The sequence below is a fragment of the Protopterus annectens genome, chromosome 8.part1 (assembly GCF_019279795.1).
Source record: "Protopterus annectens isolate FY-2018-M chromosome 8.part1, PAN1.0, whole genome shotgun sequence".
In the NCBI taxonomy this organism is placed as follows: domain Eukaryota; kingdom Metazoa; phylum Chordata; order Ceratodontiformes; family Protopteridae; genus Protopterus; species Protopterus annectens.
This window is the reverse complement of record NC_056742.1, coordinates 231,132,343-231,148,147: the sequence shown is the minus strand read 5'-3', so window position 1 is coordinate 231,148,147 and position 15,805 is coordinate 231,132,343.

The window sequence follows — 15,805 nt, the reverse complement described above, 5'->3', positions numbered from 1 at the left end:
TGATATTCAAGTACATGTCACACTTCGACATACATCACTTTATTATTACTGACAAATGTCAAGGCCATGTCTCTGCTAATTCATGCTACAGCCCTGACTGTGACAAAAAAAAAAAAAAAAATCACAATTTTGTTGCTACTGAGCATTTGCAAAATGGTGAGGAGGAAAAATTATTTATTTATTTATTTATTCATTTATTTATCATTTGTTTAACAGGAAAGTCTGACTGCTACAGAGCCCATTTTCATCAGAAGTCTATGGAGAAAAGCTACACAAAAAACTTGCATAAATGCATACAAGTTATTCATCATAAAATGTCCAAATGTTCCCACTCAGATTGTGATTACATACAATTCTACACCATATAGAGTAAAAAAAAAATTCATGGAGAAGTTGCATCTAGGTACATTCAGTTATGCAACATGATAAATACAAAGCTGACACACAAAAATGTGATTATATACAATTATACATAAGAACATTCTACTAAAGCATGATATAATACATGTTAGCTGGTTGCTGCAGCATTAGAGGTATCGGTGTTGGTTCTATACAATCATATTATACATCTTTAATAGGTTTGCTTATGTAGAAAGGGTTGTTTGTTTCTACAGTAATGATGCTGGTTGTTAGTGGTAGGAGGAATAATTAATCTGGGCTAGTGCACGGGCACATCCATTTATTTTGAGGTAGATCCTAAGTTGTTTTTAAATAGAGATAGGTTGGTCATAGGTATGATTGAATGTGGAATACTATTCCAAATTTAGCAATGTAGTTCGAGTATAGAGAATCACCTGCTGCATTGTTGGATTTTTATACTTGTAGTAAAGATTTATTATTGAATGGGTGGACCTGAGTGTTGGAGTAGGGTAGGAGCAATTGTTGAAGAGCAGGCATATTTTCCGGTTGGTGAATTAGTCTATGGGCCATAATAAGTTGATTATAGGATAGGTAATGGGGTGATTCTAGCCATTTCAGTTGTTGTAGGGCAGAGCAGTCGTGAGACCTGTGGGGGAGTTAGTGGCAAATTTAGCAATTTTATTACAACAGACTTCTAGTTTCTCCATATTAGTTTTCCTTAAATTAATTAGAATGGAGAGGAATAAAGTTGGGTGGATAGTAGGTGAGTCCTGGCTAAAGCCTGTCTTGTGCTATTAGAGAGAAATGGTTTAAGTCTATATATAGTCTTTGTTGCAGTATCCAAGGTTTATAATCAACTTCTTCATATATTCTGCTCTCCGTTATTTTGCCTTTTCTCATGAAGTTCTGAAAAGTACAGAAGGCATAGAACCAAACGCACTAGTAAAAACTTTAAAGTTGCTCAAGGTAGTCTATCCTTGCTGCTCCTGTAATCCCAAGATCTTTCCGGAATGTACCCTCCTCATTATCATTCACCTTTTTTTACAGGTCAATACTTTATCTTATCTCTCCTCTGCTTCCTACTCTTTCTTCTTAGAAAATGTACATCTGGTTATGCAGATACACCCTTCATCTTCTTCTGATTTTGTTTATTAACTAAACCAGGTCAGTGGACCTATGTGAAATGGACATTTTTCAGATATGACTAGAGCAGAGACAAAGCCAAGCATTAAAAGTGGTACATACATTGTGCGTATGTAATACACAAATCATTTTAACACAGACACAATATTCAAGATAATACCTATAGCTAGGGAAACCATTTCGATAAGACATTAAACAGAAGAAATTAAACTATTTACAACCATGTTTATTTCATTATTTATTTATTTATTTATTTATTTCCGTTTGTTTACTATAAGACTCCAACTGTACAAACAAGCCCATTTTCAGTGGAGGGTCAAGGGAAAAAAGTAATAATAACAGTAATACATACACAACATACAAAATTCACAGGTAACATTTAGCAGCACTGCATACAAAGCTTCACAAGAAGTAATTGCAGTACAACTATACAGTATAAAGAATGCTCAGGTAACATTAGCACCATTATACATAAAATTAATATAAATGAAGCAGATAGCTATGTGATAAACAAGTATATTTTGCAGTAACCTAATCATCATTCAGTACAGTTAAGTAATAGTAGTAGGTCCGATATAATTATATGCATTTTGTCAAAAGAAGAGTAGAAAACAGAAAAATAAGAGAGAAGAGAAGGTCACTGACATGTATAGGTGCATTATATTTTAAGAACAATTTATCCTGGAGAATGACAGGGGCATAGCCAAAAGTCTAGCAGAAACAGATTTTATTTACCTTTGAATATGTATGTGTGTTGATAAGGTTGGTCATAGTGGAAATTGAGTTCCAGCATTTAGAAATACAGTTGGAGTATAGAGGATTCCTGCTTTGTTGTGAGCTTTGTAAATTGAGAGGCGATGTTTGTCAGTAGAGAGGAGAGCTCTGTTGGTGGATTGAATTTGTAGTATACTGTTTAGGGCTAGACATTTTTCAGAGGGAAAGACGAATCTGTGTGCAAATTGAAGTAGAGAACAGGTGAGGAGGTGAAGTAGCTCAAGCCAGTTCAGGTGCCCGAGCGGCAATACAGTAACATGTAGAGTATGGCTTGTTGAATGCAAATTTGGATATTTTATTACAGCATTGCTCTACTTTAGTTGCCACCATGCACTTGAAGTTGATGAAACTAGGGGAGGTACACAGAAGTGTAGGTAGCAGACAGAGGGATGCAAATGTTATCTGCCTACTTACAGTGAGATATTGTTTGGCTTTATATAGCAGACCTATCTTCTGATGTATCTTTTTGATTGATTGTTGGATGTGGAGAGTGAATGTCATGGTGTTATCTACTATATCCCCCTAGTAATTTGGTATTGAAGGCTCCCTCAATATTTGTGCTATTTGTGGAGGTGATTTAAAATTTAGATTTGCATTTGGTTTGAGACTTAGAAGTGAAAAGGAGATGTTTTGTCTTTTTGGGGTTTAGTATTAGGTCTGATTTTGCTAGCAAGTTTTATATGAAGGAGAATGAATAACTTATGCGAGCTGCTGGAGAAAAATAGTTTTTTTTTTTTTTTGGCATATGAGGGTTGCATCATTGGTGTACTGTACTAGTTTGGCATGTTTTAAGGCAGTGTGTAAATCATTAATAAATATGTTAAACAGGAGTGCTCCTAGCATAGAACCTTGGGGAACATCAGCAGAGATAGGTCATAAGATTGAGATACTAGATTGACATTTATCAGCTTGGGATCTCTCAGAAGGTAGCTGAGAATCTAGCAGTGAGACTGGTGTAGAACAGAACCAGGCAGGCTAGCTGATAGAGCAGATTATTATGAGAGACAGAGTCAAAGGCTTTAGATAAGTCCAAGAAGAGGGCAGATGGAGTATTACATGTATTGTGGTTCTGATTATTACTGCAAGAGAAGCCTGTTAGTACAGTATTGCTACTATGATTTGGTCCAACATCATGCTGAGTAGAGCAGAAAAGGTTATTGGTATAAATGTAGTTGAGAAACTAAGAACAGACACATTTTTCTAAGATTTTTGATAGGGGGAAAATATGGCTGTGGATCTATACTTGGAAAGATCAGTTGTGCTTCCCCTCTGTGCAGGGGTAGGATGACCAATTTCTTCCATAGGGAGACCGGGTCTATATTAGAACACTGAACATTCAAAATGTCGAGTGGTCTAATATCGAACTCTACCAATCAAAAATACTAAACATCGAATGTTCAGAACAACAAATTATTTCCTAGGGAAAAAATTCTCTGTTTCAAAACACATACACACAACACAAGCACACCAAACAAACAGCAATCCACACACATACACCTAAAATCTTACACATAACCCTACACTAAACTATACACACACCACTAACTATCCACTTACCTTAACCCAAACCCTAACCCTAAGGTCCATCACTATCGCACACTCACCTCACCCGTGCCCTAACCCTAACTCACCTAACCCGCCCGAACCCTCATGTCCACACAATCGCACACATACCTAACCACACCCTAACCCTAACTCACCTAACCCGCCCTAACCCTCATGTCCACACAATCGCACACATACCTAATCCGCATTCAAATGCACACTTACCTGAACCTGACCCGTAACTCTCCAAAAGAGAGCTGAAAATACTGAAGTAACAGAAACAAACAACCGAATTCTTTCCTTAGGAAAGAATTTGGTTTTCTGCTACTTCGATATTTTCAGCATTCGCTGAAAATGGGTTGATATTAGAACACTCGTCATTTTAAATGTTCGGTGTTCTAATATAGACCCGGGGATGCCATGACAATTGGATGGATTTATTAATGAGTAGTGAGATGAGGTAGGCAATTGCATTTGCTACAACGTTCAGGTATTCACCAGGTAGGTTATCTGCAGCTAGGGTGGTAAGTTTTAGATTAAGAGGTAGGTTTTATTGTCAGAGGTCAGGAAAGTGCTATGGCTGCCTTTGACTTGGACATTTTGTCTATGAACCCGATCCCGCAATTAAACACCAGAGAGGGTAGCCATTGTGACCAATTTTATTAATTCAAAATCAGTAACTGAACATTCTTCTATTCCTCATCAAAGTTCAAACTTCAAATTCATCAAGTAAGTCATAAATAATTTCCACCAAACCAGATGACTTCTTGTTGGGTGGCATAACCCACTGTCCTCCCCACCAACTTGTCCAGCCAAAATGCTATAATTCAAAACTTTATGCATACTTGATCCACCTTAAGCACAGCTCCCTCAAAGCCTCACATGTATCCCAATTGGTCCAGAAATGAAGGGAGGAAAGACTGGCAATTTCATGCCTACTAAAATATAAAGCCTGGCTCCCACCACCACTTTCCTGGTTGTTCAAAATATCAAAACACTAGTTTTCCATTTTTTTATAGCATGTGCATAAATCTTTCTCAAAAACATCCACGGGATACTAGCGGATCAGAAGCATAGCTTGGGTGAGGCAAGAGGGGACATTTTTTTTATTTGCTCTTCAGTGGAAGAGCTACATGGGGTGGGAGGTGGGGTATGTGGATGTAACTGTATTGGCACAGGGCACTGACTGACTGAGCTATGCCTCTGTAGCAGACTGGGAAAGATCTCCTTGGATTTCATCAGAGCTCTCAGTACACACATCAAAAGCTTCTTCTTTGAAATGATACCAGGATCATTTACCTCCTATGGCAACAATCAACAAATTAAGGTCCTCAAGCTGCTTTTGAATAACATCTATGATTCCAAGGAGATCTTCATTTAATAAACCCTGGAAAATCATTTATTAATTTAATGACATTTGTTTATTGAGGAAGTCTGACTCGATAATTTTATCTGTTTTCACTGGAGACCTGGGGAGAAAAGCTGCACAAATATACAAACAAAAGATACATATACATAGGTGAACACTGACATTATATTACAATATACCATAAATACATAGACCAGTACAAATATTAATACATGTGACATGCAGAATAACACACATATACCATCAGTAAAACAAAATAAATAAAATACCACGTAACATCAAAACATGTTGACATGTTATATGTGTAAGAGTTTATTACTTACTCAAAATGCAAATGTCAGAAAGGCACACTGAAATATTGGATAAGGAGGAGGAGAGGAGAAGTGAGAAAAAGTATTTTTTAGAGGTAATACATGGGGGTCTATATCACAATTCTGAACACAGAAAACACCCAATGTCAAAATGTCGAACCCAAACCATCAAATGTTGAAAATAGCGAAGTCCCAGAACATCGAAATCTTACCTAGGGCAAGATTTCAGTGGGCCATTCCATGGCTTCGCTATTTCCTCCACTGTGGTGAGAGAGTTATGGACCTTAGGGTTAGGGTGCAGGTTAAGGTAAGTGGTAAGCTAGTAATGTATGTATGGTGTAGTGTAGGGTTGTGTTTTGTTAACTGTATGTGTGTGTATTTATTGCTTTGCTTGTGTATAGTTACGTAGGGTATGTGTGCGATGGTTACGGACCTTAGAGTTAGGGTGCAGGCTAAGGTAAGTGGATAGTTAGTAATGTATGTGTGGTTTAGTGTGGGGTTGGGTTTTGTTAACTGTATGTGTGTGGTTTATTTATTTTGGTGTGCTTGTGTTGTGTATATGTTTCTTGGAACAGCAAATTTTTTCCCTGGGAAAAAAATTGCTATTCTAAGCGTTCGATGTTTTCAATATTCAAAATTCCAAGTTCGAACATATGGTGTTCGACATCTTGGAATTTCAAATATATGATATAGACCCATACATGGAGCAGATATGGGAAACAGGAGAAATAAAGAAGGAAAGTAACAGTGAGAGAAATAAAACTAGGGAAAGGAGAGAGGGTTTGCATATAGGTACTAGAGAAGTACAAGCTAACATTTTAGCCAGGGGAACAGCAAGTGCAAAGCCTGGAGTCAGAGACGAATTCTTTTAGGTGTATCTTATATAAATGAATGTTGTGTATTGTCCAAACTGATGCAGGGATTGTATTCCAGACTTTTGCTACACAGAGCAAGTACTGTGTTGTAAGGCTTATAGATGCCAAGTAGATTTTTGTCAGAAGTTTGAAGGTGATGATTTGGCAAGTAGTGGTGGAGAATTGTACTAATAGCTAGGCAGGAAGTGGGATTATATGTAATTTTCCCTTTAAGAGAATTATCAGAATTAGTGACAAAATCAGGTCAGTCAGATTCCTATATAAGGATGGGACAGTATTCATAATCTCAGCCTATTCTCCTCAACAGAGTTGTGATGGTGAAGAAATGAGTTAATTCAGACAGCAGTTGCAGCACCTAGTATCTAAAGTAGGACAACATGAATGGACATTGATAAAGGGAGACGTAGATGTAAGTATAAGGACAGGCAGAAATGGATATGAGGACTGCCTGGATCCACATTTGTGGGGTAACAGGAATGAAGACGGAGAAGCCATTCTAGTCTTCTGTCTGGCAAATGGCTTTATAGTGGCCAACTCATGGTTCAGCAAAAGAGACGGTCACAAAATCACATACAAGAGGGACAACATGCAACTGAGGTAGACTTCCTCCTAGTAAGGCGGGAACACTGGTGTAAAATCATTGATTGTAAAGCCATCCCCAGTGAAACAATCAGCCCACAGCATAAACCTCTTGTCACAGTCAGCTGCAAGCAATTTTCAGAGGAGGCTCTAAGATTAACAGAGACTAGGCTGCAGAGGTTTACTGGAGAGAAAGCTCAAGACCTCAAGAAATTATTCAGGGGTCTAACACCTCAGGAAAAAAGGAAATAGGTGGAAATGAAGAAGAATGGCAGTGCCTCAAAACAGCATGCGTGAGACTACAGAACAGATATGTAGCAGAGCCACATATGGAAATGAGGTGTATAAGGAACACTGAAAATTGAATGCAGAAGTCCAGGAAGTCAGCAAAAGAAAGAAAGAGTGCAGAAAAAAGTTTGGGGGATAGAAATGACAGACCAGGCCAAGAAGGAATACTGGTTGACTAATAAAGTGGCTAAAAGAGAAGTTGTAGTAGCAAAGAACAAGGCATCAGAGGCACTGTACCAGCTTCTTGAAAGTAAGTCAGTAGATGGTACAAGAAAACTCTGTCAGCTTGCAAGGCAAAGACAGAAAGATAAAGAGGATAGTCAAACACCCTTCTTAAGGGATGCATGGCATAGTGCACATTAAGGGCAAATGAAATGAGTACTTCTGGCAAATTCTGAATGAAGAAAACTTCAAAGAAATTGTACTACATCAGACACAGCCTACAATGAAAGAAGAGGAGGAGGAGCCCACCCAAGAAGGAGTAAGAATAGCACTAAGGAAAATGAATTCAGGGAAACCAGCAGGAACAGATGAGTTCACACCAGAGATGATCAAGATTTTGGGAGAGATGGGAAAGAAATGGCTCCTGAGAGCACTTATAGCAGTATGGAGAGAAATATGTATTCCAAATGTCTGGAGAATAAGCTTACTGGTGCCAGTGTATAATAACAAAGGAGACATCCACAACTGTGCCAGTACAGAGGTATCATCAGACTCCTGTCACAGTGCATGAAAGTCCTGGAGAGGGTGATTAATAAAAGGAATACCAAAAGTAATAGAGAGTATGATGGATGATGAGCAATTCAGATTCAGATCAGGATGTACCACAAAAAGCCTAATGTTGTGAAACAGATAGTTGAGAAGAAACTATAGGTGTGGAAAGACTTCAATTAGGCATTCATAGACCCAGAAAAAAAATATGAGAAGGTCCCAAGAAAGCTGATTTGGGTAGTTCTGTGCAGGTTTGACATTCCAGAAACATTTGTAGAATTAGTGCAGACTGTATGCAAGGAACAAATGACTCAAGTGCGAACAGTGTTTTGTCTCACAAAGGGGCTCATAGCAGGAGTGGGTGTGCATTCGGGTTCAGTTCTAAGCCCACTGCTGTTCAAATTGGTGATAGCCTACATCTGCAAATGGGTCGGTGGGGACAAATAAAGCTGCTTTAGGCAGATGATGTAGCTTTACAAGCAGACTCTGAGCAAAAGCTTCAGCAAAGTATAGGGAAATTTAATACAAAACTGAAGGTACATGAGGCGAAACGCAGTACAGATAAAGCAATTGTAATAGCAGAAAAAAGGGAAAAAAAGAAGATGAGAATTGAGACAAAAGGCAAAATAGTAGGACAGGTTAACAGCTTCAAGTACGTGGGAGGGGTGGTTGAGGAAAAGGGAAATCTGAATGAGGAGGTCAAAGCAAGAATCAGACAGGTTGCAGCCAATTGGCACGGTGTGTTGGGGTAATGGATGACAGAAGAATGCCAAAGAAGCTGAAAAGTAGGCTATGCGAAACAATGGTGTGGCCAGTACTACTGCATGGTACAGAAACCTGGGCAGCAAAGGCAGATCAGTCATTGAAGCCAGAGGTGATGGAGATGGCATGCCTGAGATTAGTAGAAGGATAAACACTGTGGACAAATGAAGAAATTAGTACATCAGAGCAGAACAACGTAGCTCTAATTCCAGAGAAGGTCAAAGAGAACAGATTGCAGTGGTTCAGACACATGTGCAGAAAAGCAGAAGACAATCTGATGCAGATTCAGGACTGACAGGAAGATGGAAAGTGGAAGTGAGAACATTCAGCAAACAGGTGGATGGGTTATGTAAGAGAAGACCTATGACAGTTAGGCATGACTGTCAAAGAAGGTAGGACAGTGGCATTGAATCAAGAGAGATGGTGAGAGTTATCACAATAGCCTGACCCCATGAAAAAAATGGGAACAAGGCCACTGATGATGGTATGGTATACTTTTAACTGGTGGGATAATTTTATTTTATTTTATAACAGGCAGTGGTGTATTCTGTGACTTATATTAACTGCAAATCTAGCTACCTTGTTATAATTGTGTTCTAGTTTAGATTTTGTGGCAGCCTGGAGGTTGGTCAAATTGGGAGAACCATATGATAGAGAAGGGAATAGGTATGTAGTGACAAGAGTTTTGGCTTTATATGGCATTCTTAGTTTTTTTTTGTGAATTACTTCTGATAATGCTCTGTATGTGGAGGTCATATCTGAGCTTGACATCTATTGTTTAGGGATGTGATTTTAAAGTTATGTTTCTCAGGAGTAAGTAATTGAGGAAACAATTGGTTTTCTTTGAATTAATAAGTAGATGGTGGTTACAAAACCAGTTTTCAATAGAGTTAAAGGCATCTTGTGTAACTTTTTTCAGTTATCTAAATTGTCTAGGAAGCAGATAAGGGGGGAGTTGTTTGCACACTGTACACAGGATACTTGCTGTAAGAAGTATGAAGATTATAGGTTCATAGGTTCATAGGTCTATACTAGGCTATCTGCCCTAGGGCATTTATAAGCCTAGCCAGAGTGTGCGTAGCTTCCGCCACCCCTTGGAATGATAATACTGTTCCCATTTAGGATTTAGTTTACTGTGCCTCTGTCTAGAAGTGACACAGAGATGACCCCCGGGGTAAACCTGCGATCTCCCATCCACTCTTCAAGATTTCTCTTGAAGAGAGTCAGTGAGAGGCTCTGCTTAACATAGACTGGGATTCTGTTCCAGAGTGTAGGGAGCCTCTGGGTTATGAATCTGTCCCTCCAGCATGTCCTAATTATTTCTGTGTTGAGGTTCAAGTCTCTCACTCTTGTGGCTCAGGTGGATTTGGATTTTTTTTAGGTGGAGCATGTCCATTAATTCCGGATTGGACATGGTCTTGTACGTCAGGCATAGATCACCTCTGTGTAGGCGGTATGCGACTGAATAGAGCTGGAGTTTCTTCAATCTGGCAGCATATGACATATGTTTGAGACCCTTGATCCTCTTGGTGAGGTACTTTTGGGGTCTTTTCAACTGCTGCAGGTGCCGGATAAGGTACATACCAAATGGGGCATTGTACTCTATCATGGGTCTGATAAAGGAAGAGTATAGGGGCACAATGACCTCTGTTGATCTAGATGTGAATCCTTTCATGATAAGGTAGGCAATATAGAAGGTCTTCCTAACCACCTTGGCAATGTGGATGTCAAATGAGAGGTCACTGTCAACTTGGGACCCTAGGTCCCTGATTACTTCTTCCATAATTAATGGATTACCACCTACGTGGTAATTTGTGGGTACTTTGTTTTTCCCAAAGGGTATCACTATACATTTTTTGGTGTTCAGTTTAAGGCCATGGCTCTGGCACCAGTTATCCGTTTCTGTGAGGCCTTTCTGAAGGTTGCTAGTGTCTGCTGGAGTATCGAATATGGCGCCCAGCTTGCAGTCATCTGTGAACTTTGCCAGCCACAATCCTCCTATGTTTGCTTGTACTTCTGAGAAATAAATGCCGAACAAGAGGGGTCCCAGGACCGAGCCCTGTGGGACACCACTTCTGACTGGCTTAGAGTCTGACATGGCTGCAGCAATTCTGACCTTGTGGGTTCTGTCCTTTAGCCAGTTTGCAACCCATCTTATGACATATGGGTTTACATTTAAACTGGTGAGCTTGTCTATGATGCCTGAGTGGGGTATTGTGTCAAAGGCTTTTGCAAGGTCAAGGTAGACTGTTTGAACTGCCTTACCCTCATCAATGGCCTTAGTGACTGTTTCAAAAAAGTCGACTAGGTTCAGAAGGCAGGATCTGCCCTTAACAAAGCCAAATTGGTTAGGATCAAGTGTCTGTAGGTCATCAATGTCTTTGTTTATGAATTCCATAATGATCCTCTCAATAGCTTTGCAGACCAGGCTCGTCAGGCTTATGGGGCGGTCATTTCCAGGGTCCATAGAAGCACCTCCTTTGTGGAGTGGAACCACTGTTGCTGTACGCCTTTTTTTGGGTACATATCCTGTAGTAAGGCTAAGATTAAACAGCATCCTTATGTGCGAGTTTAGTTCCTCTTGGAGTTCATGTAGCACGCAACCTGGGACACTGTCTGGTTCCATTGATGCTGTGTTTTTAGCTTTGGAGAGGGCGGCTCTCACCTGGACATCTGTGATGTCAGGGAGGCTACATTCAGCTGGGATAGATATTTCTCCTTTTGAGGGGGGGGGGGCAAATTTGCACTGAACCTATATTATTTATAATGATATTAAATAGAAGAACACCAAGGATAGAGCCTTGAGGAACATCTATACTGATGAGCGGATAAGGTGAAAGGGTAGAATTCTGTTTGACTACCTGCTATTGTAGTAGGAGTTTTTATGAAACACAGTGTTGGAAGCTTTTGATAAGTCTAGGAATAAAGAAAATACAAGTTTACCTCTATCCATGGCTTTATTTATGTTATCTGTGAAGTTAGGAGGTCAAAACCATGCTGAGCATGGGTTAGTAGCTGTTCCTTTAAGTGATGCTGGAGTAGTTATTTATGAACACATTTTTCTAATATTTTTGAGAGGGAGGTAAGATGGCAATAAGTCTGAAATTAGATTTATTTGTATAAGTACCTTTTTTGTGGAGAGGAATGATATGGCATTTTTCCATATGGCAGGTATGCAGGATTTTTGTATTGACCTGTTTATAAGGATGGAGATTGGATATGCAATGGTTTAGCTGCAGTTTTGAGGTTTTCTGGATGAAGGTTATTGTTAGGGAGTGATCAGGGTTTAAGTATGGATAATACATTTTTCATGAAGATGGTAGTGGCTGGTTTTAGTGTGACAGTGGGGCATTAATGGATGTGTGTTGACACAAGTCGGAGGAGTCAGGAAAGGATTCATTTATAAGGGCAGCTATGTTGTCAGTGACGTGCAAGTTAAACTTAATAATTTCTGCTGAAGTATTTTGGATTGGTTTAAATGAGGCTTAAGGTAGGTGAAGAAATTTTGGGTGCAAGAGCAATTTGGTAGTCTGTGAGGAGAACAAGTAATAAGAAGATGTAGAGTAGTTAAACTAGAGAGTAGCACGTTTATCTGTGATGAGACAGAGAGCCAAAGAAGTTATAAAGTTAGGGAAAGTTAAGAATGATAAGAGAAGTGAGTGTGGTCAATAAGAAGTGAGAGACACAACTGAGAATCAGAGACAGAAATCTGAGGTACTAAATATGAGAAAATATAAGGTGGGAGGAGTTTGTGTAAAGTCAGTAATAAAGGTGAAGTTAATGAAGTATGATTGTGTAGAGCAGCTAACAGGTGGATTGGGAAAGGAATGGGAGGGGTTCAGTAGTGGAAAGGAAAGGAAGGATGGATATTTACTGAGAATTCATTGAGTGACTGAGTGAGAAAGAGAATATCAGAAGTACAATGGTGGTTGCTATATTAACAGAGTTGATAGTGCATGAGTGACTGGGGAAGAGAATATTAATAGTATTGTGATGAATGGAATGAGGTAGGAGAATGCTTGAAAATTGTCCTGATATGTTGCTGTGTTTTTAAACAGCTTTATGGTGTCATTGAAAAATGGGAGGAGAGCAGTGGAAATAAATATGTAGATATGGAGGGTAGCTGGCAAATTGGGAGAGGGTAGGGAATGAAGCAACCACACCTCCCACATTACTGGGAGACAGTCAGTTTCAGCCTGCTCAAATCCAGTGGTTTTGCACAGCCAAGACTTGACCAAACTGTATCCACTTCAAGGAGGCAATGAGTAAAAAGGAAAGGGAATTCTGAGTAGGTTTTAGTGTTCTACAAATGGGTGACTAGATAGTATTAATACTTTTGTAAAACGCTAATTGCACAGTACAGTTTATCACTGTAGGCATGTGGATTAATGACTGGAAGCTGAACAGCCAGCAGGTGTGTGACCCTGTTCAATTTAAATGGAACTGGACAAACAAAATGAGGTATGAGTGTAGATTTTGCAGTAACACACTCCAACAATCACAGTCAATAGGCAATATCTTATTAAAACTATGTAAGCAACATCTTGTTATAATAAATTTGTGTTAATCATTACCTCATAGAGGGAGGGGCCTACTTTCATGTTGACACCATTAAGATGCACCACCACTCCGACAGAAGCTCAAACAACAACAAGAGGATGGCACAATATCATGATCCTTCTACAATCTGAAAATAGGTGAAATTACTCATAGCACTAACCAGCAGCTGAAGTCTATAACTAAAAAAAAATAAGATGATGACCAGCTGCCAACCATCTTAATGACTAGAATGGGTTGTCCTTCTATTGCCAAGTTGGAGGCCAACCAATGAAAAGTGATTGCGGGGAGAATCCTTTTGGAGGGTCTTCTTGACTTAGGAGCAAACCTAATATGCATTCTAAAACTTTGGTAGTAATGACCCATCCCTTTGAAAGGCAGAACACTATATTCCTGAAAGAAGGAAAACAAAGAACATATGAAGAATTTAACTAGTAAACATGAAAACAAAGCTAACCAAGATAACCTGTTGGCATTTACTTTCCTGATTTGCATATCTATATCCAGACTTAATTTCCCATAAAGACAACATAAAAGGGCCGTGAACTTTGAAGGCACCCTGGTGTAAGAAACAAAAGAGAGAGGTCCAAATCAATATGGAGAGAGAATTCTTAAATAATAATTGTACTCCCTTATTAAGGTCTACTAAAATTCTCTTCCTAATATATTCCTTGCTGTCCACTGCCTCCACATGAACATTATCCCAGCCTTTAAAATTTCTGGAAACAATCTGTGATTTGGTAAAATCTGGAAGTTCAAACAGTTTTAATAACAGGCTGAGGGCAGAGAAATTAATACATTTGGACCTAATGGTTTACTATTACATTCCTGAAATGGCTTTATTCAGCTGGTCAAAGCATCGACCTGGAAAGACGACTCTATACTGTTGAATAGGCAGCAAACTCAAAATGGAATGCGTTGACTCCCAGAGTTCGATGTATTTGACATAGCAGGAGGTGACGTCAGTGACCCATGCTATTCTGCTTACTATACTGTGACTTTTCAAGTCAATGTTACATGTATTTTACTGTTTTGCAGGTGGGCAAGCCTCCCCCCAAGCCCCTTGCAAATTATATATACCAACTCCAACACTGCACTACAGTGAGTAAATGGGTTAATTCCCTGTTCCTCACTGAACCACAATGTCCGTACACAATGCCCTATTCAGAAAATCAAACTACACTACATATTCGCTGTAGTGTAGTCGATGTTTTCTGGTTTGGCTTTCAGCCCACTTGAAAACTGCCTTTTGACCACATGCTGGTCAACCAAAGCAGTTTTGGGAATCTAATAGTAAACTGGACCTAACAGCTTGGTAACAGTTACAATTGTGGATTACCTAATATTAAATGAGCTGAGGAGACCTCTTCCTTTCATGAGGAAGAAGGCCAAAATAAAATTGACAAACTGATAAGATAGCTAATACATCAGCTTTATTATTCCTCATAGCCTAAGATATACTGACAGACCATCACATCTTCTCCAATCTGCCAAAGGTGTCCCAGAATGGCTATTGGTTCTGCCTAGGCCTCTGGACACAGGTGGTATTACTAAACTGCCATAATAATTTCCCTGCCCTTTGTAATTTACTCACTCTCCCTTCTTCTAGACCATCCCTACTCTTACTGCTACTAAGTTTGTGTTTAAGCATTCCAATATAGTTTTGATTACAGTACCATTTAAACTATGGATTCTATATATCAAAACATAAGATTCTTTCCTTATTCACTCTGCTTCTTGTCCTCTTATCAAACTTCTCTTCCTTAAATCCTGCCTCAACATTCTGTTGGACAACCTCTGTCACACGTACTGCTGTCTACCTATATCCATCAAAAAAGTTACTCTAAAATATCTCCCAGCCTAATTATCCTAAATCCACTGCTCCTCCCAAAACTCAAAATATCCTCAACTAAATCTAATGCCACCTACATACAGTACCATTTTATTAGTCCAAAAAATGTAATAGCCCTCACATCATACTATGCAAAATTCTCAAATATTTCTGAATGTGGTTATATTCACCCTAACCCAGATCCTAACGTCTCTCTTGCACCTTCAACTCTCTCTAACCCAGATGCTATCCATTCTTCTAAAATATTAACCAGGTCTGAAATTCTAAATATAGTTATGCTAAATTGCCAGAGTATTTGTCATAAAAGCACTGTCATGCTTGGATATCGCATAATTTTCCTGACATTATAGCCGCTACCTAGAACTGGCTAAAACTAAACATTAGTGATGCTGAGTTTCTCCCTCTTGGTTATAATATAATGAGGACAGTGAGGCTACACAAAAAGCTGTAAGTATAGCTCTCCTTTATCTATATTCTTACAATATTATTAACCCTCACAATTCCATAATGCAGAACTTCTTATTGACTTCTTAAAGATAAATGGTACAAAATGTTTATGTATTACAGTATTATATATACCACCTGAATTCTAGTATTCCAGTTCTGAAAGGCACTTTTTTCCTGGATTTCAAATACTATCAAAAATAAAACTATCATTCTAAGGGTGTTAACATTAACT